Here is an 11,945-nt window from a genome sequence, read left to right as displayed (position 1 = left end):
GCAGCTGTGGACACTGTCTCTACATCAGGCTGCAGCTTCCTTGTCTAGACTAGAACTGGGGCTTTGGGGTTCCAAGGTTTTAGAAAAAAAATTTTTTAGGCTTTTTAAAAAATGGAAATATAGTTCACACGACATACCATCCACCTTTTAAAAATGTCCAAGTCAGTAGCTTTTCTTATCTTCACAAGGTTGTATAACCATCACCACTCTCTAACTCCAGAATGTTTTCTTAATATTGTGCCTTTTTTATTCTCATATAGTTCTGTGGGGATTAGAAAAGAAAGAAATGGCTTACTCCATATAACAAGGAAGCCCTCAGTGTAGCAGGTAGGGCCCAGCAAACCCACCCAAGACTCACCCAGCAGGCCACACCCCCTCCACCCCCATACTAGCAAGCTGTGAGCACAGAGAAAGGATAACATCTCTCTGAGGCTCCATTTCCCCATCTTTAAACATGATTAATGATTAATAATGATATGTCCCTCTTACAACAAGAAAATCCTGCCTCTCTTAAACAGTAGATACAGGACTCTACCTGAGTTTGGGGCTGAGAAGGAGAACCTCTGGAGGCAGCCTGCCTGGTTTAGGACCTGGCTCTGTCCTTTGCCTCCCTTCTGTCACCCTTCTCCCATTTTCATGAGCTCTGCCATGAGCATGCTGCCCCCTCCCCCTGTGGTGGGTATAACCCCCTTCCTCTGGGCGGGGGGACATTCTCATAAAGACTTAACTAAATACCCAAGGAGAGAGACAGGAAAAGGAGGACAGAGCATATATTCTGTATTTACACCCTGCTTACCTCCCCAAAGTGTTTGAGGCAGTGTGTAAAGATAATTCAATATGACAAGATTAAAAAAAAGTGGGTTATCAGAGAGAAATAAAAATGGGGGGAGGAAAAAATAAGATGAAGCTGTGGGGAGGTTGGGACAGAAAGCCCACATGATTTAAGGAACGCTTTCAAATATAGATTCATTTCATCCTCACGGCAGCCTGGTGAGGAGGTTCTATTATTATCCCATTTTACAAGCGAGGAAGCCCAGGCCCAGGGAGGTTATGCAACTTGCCCAAGGACTCCCAGCTACTGTGGAGCGGACAGGGGATTTGAAGCCTGGGAGGCCCAGGTGGGCAAGTTCCTGCAGTCCTTGCTGCTTCCTGAGTCCCTGCACACACAGATGTGGGCAGAGCCCCTCCCCTAGCTGGAGCAGGACAAACAAGGAGTGTCTTTCAGTTCAGTTCAGTTCAGTTCAGTTGCTCAGTCGTGTCCGACTCGTTGTGACCTCGTGGACTGCAGCACGCCAGGCCTCCCTGTCCATAACCAACTCCTGGAGCTTACTCAAACTCATGTCCATTGAGTTGGTGATGCCATCCAACCATCTCATCCTCTGTCGTCCCCTTCTCCTCTTGCCTTCAATCTTTCCCAGAATCAGGGTCCTTTCAAATGAGTCAGCTCTTTGCATCAGGTGGCCAAAGGTTTGGAGCTTCAGCTTCAGCATCAGTCCTTCCAATGAATATTCAGGACTGATCTCCTTTAGGATGGACTGGTTGGATCTCCTTGCAGTCCAAGGTCTCTTAAAAGTCTTCTCCAACACCACAGTTCAAAAGCATCAATTCTTCCGCGCTCAGCTTTCTTTATAGTCCAACTCTCACATCTGTACATGACTACTGGAAAAAATCTTTGATATCTTTGAAAATGTCTCAGAAATCATGTGCATTGTTTTATTTTACATTTCTCTGTCTGTGCAATGGGATGTATAAAATTAGACTTCTGTCTGAGTTTCCACTGAGGCCCTGAAGGATACTGAATGAAGAACAAGAGGTCCGGGGATGGTCTCTGCAGGGAGCTCAGACCAGCTCTGCCGGCATGGGTGTCATCACCTCCAGGGCGCTGGAGGGGCAGAGGCTGTACAGGGGCTTCTCTGGAGAGGTTAAGGTGACCACGTGGATAGGCTGGCATGGATTTCAGGAATGGAGGGGCCCAGAGCCGTCGTCTGAGTCCCTCTAGAAAATTCTCAAGGTGAAAGGCGTGTTAGCTAAGATGGTAGTGTTGAGAGCTGCACTTCTTTCACTCACAGGTTCACTCCACAAATGTTTATGGAGGTCCCTGGGTGCGCATCTGAGTTTTGGGTGCCAGGAAGGCAGCTGAGAACAAGACAGAGTGCCCTGATGACCTTACATTCCAGTATGGGGCTGTGGAGAAGCAAAAGGCTGAGGGGTTTCTGATCGCACAGCTGGGTGGTCACTGGGCTATGGCCGAGAGCCCTCCCCTTCGCAGGCCCTAAGGATGATGAACTGAGAGCAGTGCTGACGGAGGCCCACTCCAGGCCAGGCACTTTGTATACTGGACTGCTCACCCTTGTGCTTGAGGAAAGTAGGGATTAGTAGACCCATTTCACAGAGGAAAAATAGAGGCCCAGAAAGATCACAGGAAGGTGAGCACTGAGGCCCACACGGAAGCTCTTTTGGCCGAAGCTGGCCACTCTCCCCGCACTTGGATGTGCTTCTCTTGAGCTCCCAGTTTGGAGAAGGCAGGAATGGACTCCCCTTGGGATATGTCTCTGCTGGGCTCTGACACACAGGCCAAGGCTCCCATAGGAAAGCTCCCTGGAGAAACCTCACAGAGAGGTCTGATCTGGATGGACCCCCACCCCACCGCAAGAAGCAGGTTCTGAGCAATTTGCTTTAATCATTTGTAGATTTTTACCTTGTCAACGGTTCCCAGGAGTTTAAGCAAATGCTAATTCCATCAAGATTGTTCTCTTAATGATTATGTTGGTTTGTATTAGAAAACAGCTTAATTGGCAGTAAACATATCCCAGTTGGAACCCTGCAAGATTGTAGGTGATCTCTTTACAGGGTGCATTCCCTTCTAAGCAGGGTCTGCTGACCCAAACCAGATGGAGAACATGGACTATTTCCAGGAGGACACCTCTGACTGACCAGGGGGAAGGGTGTGGCCCAGGGACGCAGAGGTGATGAGTTGGGAAACAAAGCCGTAGCCACAACCCACTGTCCGTCTTCTGTGTCATCTTCTGCAGCTGCTCAGAAACCAGCCTCGGTGCTCAGAGAACCTTCCAGTTTCCAGTCCTGCTTCTGGACAGGCCTGCGTGGAGGTCCGGCTTGGCAGGATGGGGATTATCCATCCTGGAAGTCACACAGGGTCACTGAAGTTCACTAAAGCAGAATATGACCTCAGTCAGCTTCAAGACTGACCATATGGCATTTTCCAGCACAAAAGGGAAGGAGAACAAAGATGCTGAATTTTAAGAAGAAAACTCACCAGATACAAGGCTTCTTTCAGGTTCTTGTTATTTATTAAAATCTGATTAAAAAAAATACTGGAAGAGTAATAGCAATATCCTTCAGACTCTGATTCTAATAAACTCTAAAATGTCAAAATAGTCATCAGATATTTATTGAGCACCTACTATGTATCATTGAAAAAAGCGCCTGATGCTAGGGAAGATTGAAGGCAAAGGGAGAAGAAAGAGGCAGAGGATGTGATGGTTAGATAGCATCATTGACTAAATGGGCATGAATGCGAGTGAACTCCAGCAGATAGTGAAGGACAGGGAAGCCTGACTGCAAAGATAGGCACAATAAAGGACAGAAATGGTATGGTCTTAACAGAAGCAGAAGATATTAAGAAGAGGTGGCAAGAATACACAGAAGAACTAGACCAAAAAGATTTTCATGACCCAGATAACCACAATGGTGTGATCACTCACTTAGAGCCAGGCATCCTGGAATGCAAAGTCAAGTGGGCCTTAGGAAGCTTCACTACGAAAAAAACTAGTGGAGGTGATGGAATTCCAGTTGAGCTATTTCAAATCATAAAAGATGGTGCTGTGAAAGTGCTGCACTCAATATGCCAGCAAATCTGGAAAACTCAGCAGTGGCCGCAGGACTGGAAATTCCAATCCCAAAGAAAGGCAGTGCCAAAGAATGTTCAAACTACTGCACAAACGCACTCATCTCACACACTAGCAAAGTAATGCTAAAATTCTCCAAGCCAGGCTTCAACAGCATGTGAACCATGAACTTCCAGATATTCAAGCTGGATTTAGAAAAGGCAGAGGAACCAGAGATCAAATTGCCAACATCTGTTAGATCATCAAAAAAGCAAGAGAGTTCCAGAAAAACATCTGCTTCTGCTTAATTGACTATGTCAAAACCTTTGACTGTGTGGATCACAACAAACTGTGGAAAATTCTTCAAAAGATGGGAATACCAGACCACCTTACCTGCCTCCTGAGAAATCTGTACTCAGGTCAGGAAGCAACAATTAAAACTGGACATGGAACAACAGACTGGTTCCAAATCAGGAAAGGAGTATGTCAAGGCTGTATATTGTCACCCTGCTTATTTAACTTATATGCAGAGTACATCATGCTAAATGCCAGGCTGGATGAAGCACAAGCTGAGTCACGATTGCTGGGAGAACTATCAATAACCTCAGATACACAGATGACACCACCCTTATGGCAGAAAGCAAAGAAGAACTAAAGAGCCTCTTGATGAAAGAGGAGAGTGAAAAAGTTGGCTTAAAACTCAACATTCAGAAAACTAAGATCATGGCGTCCAGTCCTATCTCTTCATGGCAAATAGATGAGGAAACAATGGAAACAGTGACAGACTTTAACTTGGGGGGCTACAAAATCACTGTAGATGGTGACTGCAGCCCTGAAATTAAGACGCTTACTCCTTGGAAGAAAAGCTATGACCAACCTAGATAGCATATTAAAAAGCAGAGACATTACTTTACCAACAAAGGTCTGTCTAGTCAGAGCTATGGTTTTTCAAGAAGTCGTGTATAGATGTGAGAATTGTACTATAAAGAAAGCTGAGTGCTGAAGAATTGATGCTTTTAAACTGTGGTGTTGGACAAGACTCTTAAGAATCCCTTGGACTGCAAGAAGATCCAACCAGTCCATTCTAAAGGAAATCAGTCCTGAATATTCATCGGAAGGACTGATGCTGAAGCTGAAGCTTCAATAGTTTGGCCACCTGATGCACAGAACTGACTCATTTGAAAAGATCCTAATGCTGGGAAAGATTGAAGGCAGGAGGAGAAGGGGATAACAGAGGATGAGATGGTTGGTTGGCATCACCGATGTAATGGACATGAGTGTGAGCAAGCCCAGGGAGTTGGTGATGAACAGCGAGGCCTGGCGTGCTGCAGTCCATGGGGTTGCAAAGAGTCAGACACGACTAAGCAACTGAACCGACTGAACCACTAGTAGGGCACAAGCTCCCTCTAAGACACACAGCATTAGCAGGTGCAGAGAGCAGCTGCCCCACCACCCCCATCCCGGGGCTGATGGCAGTAAACAAGGAAGGGACTACAGACCTGGAGTCCCTGAGATGGGACTCAGACCTTTAGGAGAGGCTGTGGCCCCTGCAGAAACACAAAGTCTGCTGGCCTAGGGGCCAGAGTGGTCTCCAGGGCCAGGCCGTTGGGCTATGAGAGAAGGCTGGAGCTAGTCCCGGAAGGGAAAGCGGTGCGCTGGGTAGCGGTGAGGTTTGCTGGAGACATCAGTGCCACCAGGACTCCTGCACACCAGTCCTGTCGGTGGCCGCGCCTGGGAAGGGAGAAACCACACCTGGGAGCAGGACGAGAAGCCCTTTCCTCTATGTGGCTTTGCTGTGTCCCTCCAGCCTCTTCTAGGGGCAGAGCTTCAGCTCGCACTCGCTGGCAAGGGCAAAGGTTCCCAGGGTCCAGCTCTGGCATCCCAGAGGCAGACAGGGTGGATTTGGAGCTGAGAGATAATAAACTGATGACTGGTACAGTTAGGAGCCAGAAAGATGGCGGGGGGGGGGGGGGCGGGGTAAGAGTATGCCTCCCGCACAGTTCTAAGTTCTGTGATGTTGCAAGACTGCATTTGATAAGTATCGTGGTAGGGATGTAATCTGTGCCCCCACCCCCACCCCACTGTCATCTGTCTTCTTAATCCACAGAGTTATCATCACCCCTGCTGCACAAGGAAGTAAGCAGTCTCAGAGAGGCTGAAGTCAACCCTGCAGATAAGAGGGATTCATCTGCCTCTTGCCTTTCTTCCACGTACCCTGCTGTTTGCCGCATGGAATCCGGAGTCCCTGTTCGGTTGGGCTTCCAGAGCTCTGTGCTGCCCTCACTGTTTCCTTCTTTGACTGCTTGGCCCTTTGCTGACCACATGGGTCCTGGCCGTGGAAACCATGCCTTCTGTACTCCCAGGCCCTGGGTTTTTGACCACTTGCCCCTCTTCTGACCGTGTGGGTCCTGGCCATGGAAACCCTACCTTCTGTACTCCCAGGCCCTGTGTATGCACTGGCCTCCGATGTCCCTTGCAGCCACAAGTAGTAGAACCCAGCTTTCATCAAGTCTGGGAATGCCCCTGACCCTGTGCACATGGGCTACCTAAGAGCAGAGCTCATCTCTAAGAGGGTACAACCCCATTCTCAATAAACTCAACCACCGCTTAAAAATCTTTCTGCCTTCTGAAGACAGTGGGTTTTCTCTTTGGAAGAGAAAACCTCTGACGTCCCTGAGCACTTATTCCTGCCCAGAACCTTCTCCTTTGGCTCCTGGAGAAGCAGGCTGGGGGGAATGCCTGGCACAAGTAGAGACAAGCTTGCCTGACGTGGACAGGACCCAGCCATGTGCCAGCTGGGGGTCAGCTGAGCTGTCTTCTAGGCAGGAAGATGAATTCTCAGAGGGGATCAGAGTTCCAGGGGGAAAGCCTGCTAGCATGGGTGGCCAGCTCCAGGAACTTCTCTCTGAACCTTGAGTCAGGGGGCCTGGATCTCTTTAGGTGAGCTTTGAGAGTCCCTCCAGATCCGGTATCAGTTTATGTGTTACCAACATGTATTGACCCTACTAAGTGCCAGGCACTGTGGTAAGGCCTCTCATGAATTCTTTCTGCTTTTATTTTTGGCTGCACCATGCAGCCTATGGGATCTTAGTTCCCCTAACCAGGGAGCTGGGCTTGAATTTGGTGCATTGCTTTTTCCTTTTATTTTAAATAGGACGCAGCTCTCACCGTCAAGAATAGGAGAGAAAGCAGGAACATAAAAGCTTTGTGGTGCTGAGGCTCCAGGCTCTGAGAGGCTTTCAGGGCAGTGCAGTGATGGGAGGGCAATCTGGGGCCGAGTGGCTGCCTGTCCCTGGGGCTCGGGGTATCAGAGGCTTTTCCAGTGGAGGGTGCAGCCTGAACAAAGGGGGCTAAAAATAGCCTGTATGTGGGTGGGTGGAGGGAGCCGTAGGTAGTTCAGTATTTTCTGGAGCTTAAAAAGCCACCAGGGGCCAGGTCGGGTGGGGCTGGGGAGATGGGCCAGGTGAGGAAGGCGTGCAGTTCCGGTTACGGACAGAGGCCGGACAACATTTTTAGTGCCACCGGTGGAGTCAGAATGTAATTTTTCACCCATCCAGGACACTTTGAGAGTGAACAGGCGCTAAAAATCCCTTACAGGTGTGAACTGCTCTAGACAAGAGTGGACTGTGGCTGTCCCAGGCACAGTGTCGTAGGGAGCCCTGCAGAGTTTGAAGTGGGAGTGTGACGTCATCAGATTTGTACTTTGCAAAGGTTGCTGGCTGTAGCATGCAAGATGGGTTGAGCGTATTTTTATTTGGAAAGGTAGAAACATGGTTAGCTTGAAGAATTTTTAACGGTGCAAAAAGCTTATGGGGACAACTCTGCCCTGGCCTTTATCCCTGAGTTCTCATCTCAAAAGCAATCACTGGCCGCTTTCAGTGTTTATTCCAGACAGAATCTGAGTATGTACCTGACTATATTTCCCCTTTTAGCTCTGCAGTAACACATGAGGCACCACTGTTCTACTCCTTGCATTTTATTTCTACGCCTTGTGAGTTATCCTGCATTAGGACATATGGCGCTGCTGGAGTCTTTCTGTCAGCTGTTAACGTGTTCCATGGACCCGACATGTTATATTCCAGATTTCCCCTGTGAATGGAAGGGCACTGCGGTTGTTTCCAATGTCCTGCTATTACAAACAGACTGCAGTTAATATGCTCATACATAGGAGATGTGCACGGAGAATGAATTCCCTGAAGTGGGATTGCGAAGTCAAAGGCCATTTGCATTTACGCTTTTGATAAATATTTTGCCAAATTGTCCTCCGTCAGAGGGGGATCATTCGCCACACAAAGTCCTGTGTGTGAGGAGACTGATCACAGCAGGAATGCACTGAGTCTCAGAGGACTGGGCGAGGTGGGTTATCCAGTTGGAGCAAGGACAGTGACGAGGTGACTTTTGCAGCAGTCCCGGAGAGAGACGTGAGGGTCTGATAGAAGACAGTCCTGGTGGAGTGATGAGGAAGCAAAGACTTGGAGAAATACATGAAGTCAGCCTGCCAAGGTGACAGGTAACAGAGCTATGTGTTTTTGACTGCACTGGGTCTGCACTGCTGCACGAGGGCTTTCTCTAGTTGCAGGAAGCAGGGGCTACTCTGTCACAGTGTGAGGGCTTCTCTCCGCAGTGGCTCCTCTTGCGTTGGAGCACAGAGTCTAGGCACATGGGCTGCAGGAATTGCAGCCCCAGGCTCGAGAGCTCGGGTTTAGTAATTGTGGCACATGGGCTTTAGCTGCTCTGCAGCCTGTGGGATATTCCCGGACCAGGGATCAAACTGGTGTCCCTTGCATTGCAAGGCGGCTTCTTAACCACTGGACCACTGGGAAAGCCCCAGAGAAGTGGGGTTTTATGTGTGTGTGTGTGTGTGTGTGTGTATGTGGAGGAGGGGGATGACTTTCACTTCTGTATCTTAGGAGGCTGAGGGAGAAAGGTGAGCTTGTTTACTGGGGTGGTGGACACCATCTCTTGAGAAGGTGAGGGAGGTGAAGGTCAAGACATCGGAAGGAAGGCGGACACGTGGGCCTGAGGCTAGGGAAGGAGCCCTGGATGAAGCCCCAGTAGACATGGAGGGGAGGCCTGTGCTCCATGGGGCAGCCTGGACCAGGGCCCCTGGGGAGGCATCAGCATCAGAAGGAAGAGGCTAGGTGAGGGCCTGGGCTGCAAACTGCTGGAGGACCTCCATCCCGGGCACCGGACAGGCACCCGTGAGACGTGCCGCCTGGGTCGCCTCGCCTCACCCCATCCCGGCCCTGGCGGAGGAGCCTGGGGACCAGCCATCTTTAAGAGGCAGGCTGTGGGGCGGGGAAGGGGGAAAGGAGCAGAGAGGTGCAAGGAATTTTCCAGAAGCCATAGAAACCAACGCCCAAGTCTGTGGGCGACAGGTCTGACAAGGGAAGGACTAGAAAGTGCCCATTAGAGAGAACGATTAGGAGGTCACGGGCGCCCTTAGCAGAGCCGTTTCAATAAAAGGATAGAGGCTGGGAGTCTATGGAACAATAATAGAAAGTCAGGGTGTTTACTCATTGGTTGTAACCTAGCAACAGTGTGTTCTTAAATGGGGTAAATGTTCTAGAAAGTGAGACCGAATTACCCAAGAACACGGTGTTCTAGAGTGTCTGGCTGGGTTTGGCAGCCAATTTCCTACTTACTTGGAGGTGCTCAGGAGATGGGTGAAAATTACCCCAACTTTCCTCTAAATTTCCGGGTAGCAGATGACAGGCATTTATTATGCTAACAGGACTTAAGTGCTGTTAAGCTCAGGGTCAGCTCCCTGAACGCAAAGTGAACCTGAGTGAGGGCAGGGTAAGAGTGGGGATCCCAGCAAGGAATGAGCTGGAGCTGTCCTCGGCCACCTCTTTGGGAATCAAACATTACAAAGTGCCTTTAAGACCTCACTGTGGGCTCACGAGCTCCCCTGATACACCGGTGCTGCCCTCCTTTCCCTCCCCACCGTGGATCCACCCACATCAGTGGTGAGTACCTGGGGACACGTTTTTCCCCAGGAAAAGCCACCTTCTGACCAACCGGCTCGATTTTACCATTTTGACCATGGTCATTTTTTTTTTGCTTATAAAGTTAGAAATAGTTATTTTGAAAAAGTACAAAGTGCAAAGGATAGTAACTTTTGCCTTCCTGACACCCCAAAGGAACAGATATTTAACTTCAGACATTTTCATTTGCTTTTCTTTTCTTTTTTAAATTTTATTCTTTTAAAAAACATTTATTTATTTATTTGGCTGTGTTGGGTCCTAGTTGTGTCCTGCAGGATCTTTCGTTGTGGTTCACAGACTCTCTAGTTGTGGCCCAAAAGTTGCAGCACATGAGGTTAGTTGCTACAAGGCATGTGGGATCTTAGCTTCCCAACTGGGGATCGAACCCACATCCGCGGCATTGCAAGGCAGATTCTTAACCACCAGACTGCCAAGGAAGTCTCTCATTTGCTTATTTTATTGCAATAAAACGCTGCAGGTAAAATTGGAAGGCCCTTGTTTCCCTTCCCAGTGCTGTCCCTTTCAGCTCCCCTGAGAGGTGACTGTTGTCACAGATTTAGACGCATCGGTGCCATGACGGTCATAATTTATCCTTCGTGCTTCCCTGAGCAACAGGCAGCATCACAGAATGTGTGTAGAAATCCTACAATTCTACTGTTGACAATGTTTTGAACTTGCTTTTCTGCTCAACCTTCTGTACTTCTGAGATCTGTAAATGCAGATGCACATGGGCCTGGTTGTATTTTATTTTACCTGGTAGAGTAAATATGTTAACTGATTGGGTGTCTCTATTTCTGCTTTTAGGAATCTTTGCCCTGATTTCGTGCCAGAAGGGGACAGGAAGCGGAACAGACTATATACCGGGATATGTCACTGAATATGTACCTGTTAACTCTCCTTCAGGCGTTATCTTTCTACTTTTTCACTGCCCTGTTTCTTTTCTTTTTTTTTTTAAGATTTTTGTTTCTAGAGCAGTTTTAGGTTCAAAGCAAAACTGAGAGGAAGGCACACAGATCTCTTTCATACCCCCTGCCCCCAACACATGCACGTCTTCCCGCGTTATCACAACCCACGGCAGAAGGTGCATGTGTTGCAAATGGCGAGCGTACATTAACATACGTCATCACCCGCAGTCCATAGCTGTACACTTTATTCTTGCTGTTATGGGTTCTATGAATTTCAACAGTGTATAATGACATGTATCCAACATGTTAGCATCACACAGCATAGATTTTACTACCCTAAAAATGCTCTGTTTTCCTCCTATTCATCCTTCCCTCCCCCCAACCCCTGGCAACCACTTATCTTTTTACTGTCTCCATAGTTTTGCCTTTTTCAGGATGTCTTATACGTAGCTGGAATCATACAATACACGGCCTTTTCAGAGTGGCTTCTCTCACTTAGTAACCTGCGTTTAACTTTCTGCCGGGTCTATTTACGGCTTGACAGCTTCTTTCTCTTTCGTACTGAATAGTATTCCATTGCCTGGATGTAGCCCAGCTTGACCGTTAACTCACTGAAGGGTATCAGCTGCTTTCAACTTTTGGCGATGATGAGTAAAGCTGCTATAAACATCCGTGTGCAGGTTTTAGTGCGAAGAAGTTTCCAACTCATTTGGATAAATACCAAGGATCGTGATGGCTGGATTATATGATAAGAATATATTTAGTTTGCAAGAAATTGCCAAACTGTCATCCAATGCTCTGATTTTTAAACATATCCACTTTTCCTGTGGTTTATATTGTGGAAAGTTATCTCAGATTGTTTTTGGAAGGAAGCAAGGAAGAAGCTGTAGAAGGAAATGGCAACCCACTCCAGTAATCTTCCCTGGAAAATCCCATGGATGGAGGAGCCTGGCAGGTACAGTCTATGGGGTCACAAAGAGTCGAACACGACTGAGCAACTTCATTTCCACTTTCACTTTCAAGGAAGAAACCCAAGCAGGCAAGCACCTAAACACACGACTAGTTCCTGTCTGGGCTTGACAGGTGGGGACTCAGGGTTAGACTGCTGAGAGTTCAGTTCAGTTCAGTCACTCAGTTGTGTCCGACTCTTTGCAACCCCATGAATCGCAGCACGCCAGGCCTCCCTCTCCATCACCAACTCCCGGAAT

Source organism: Capra hircus, chromosome 11, assembly GCF_001704415.2.
Source record: "Capra hircus breed San Clemente chromosome 11, ASM170441v1, whole genome shotgun sequence".
NCBI lineage: Eukaryota > Metazoa > Chordata > Mammalia > Artiodactyla > Bovidae > Capra > Capra hircus.
The sequence above is the reverse complement of the archived record's forward strand: the minus strand, read 5'-3'. Positions refer to the sequence as shown.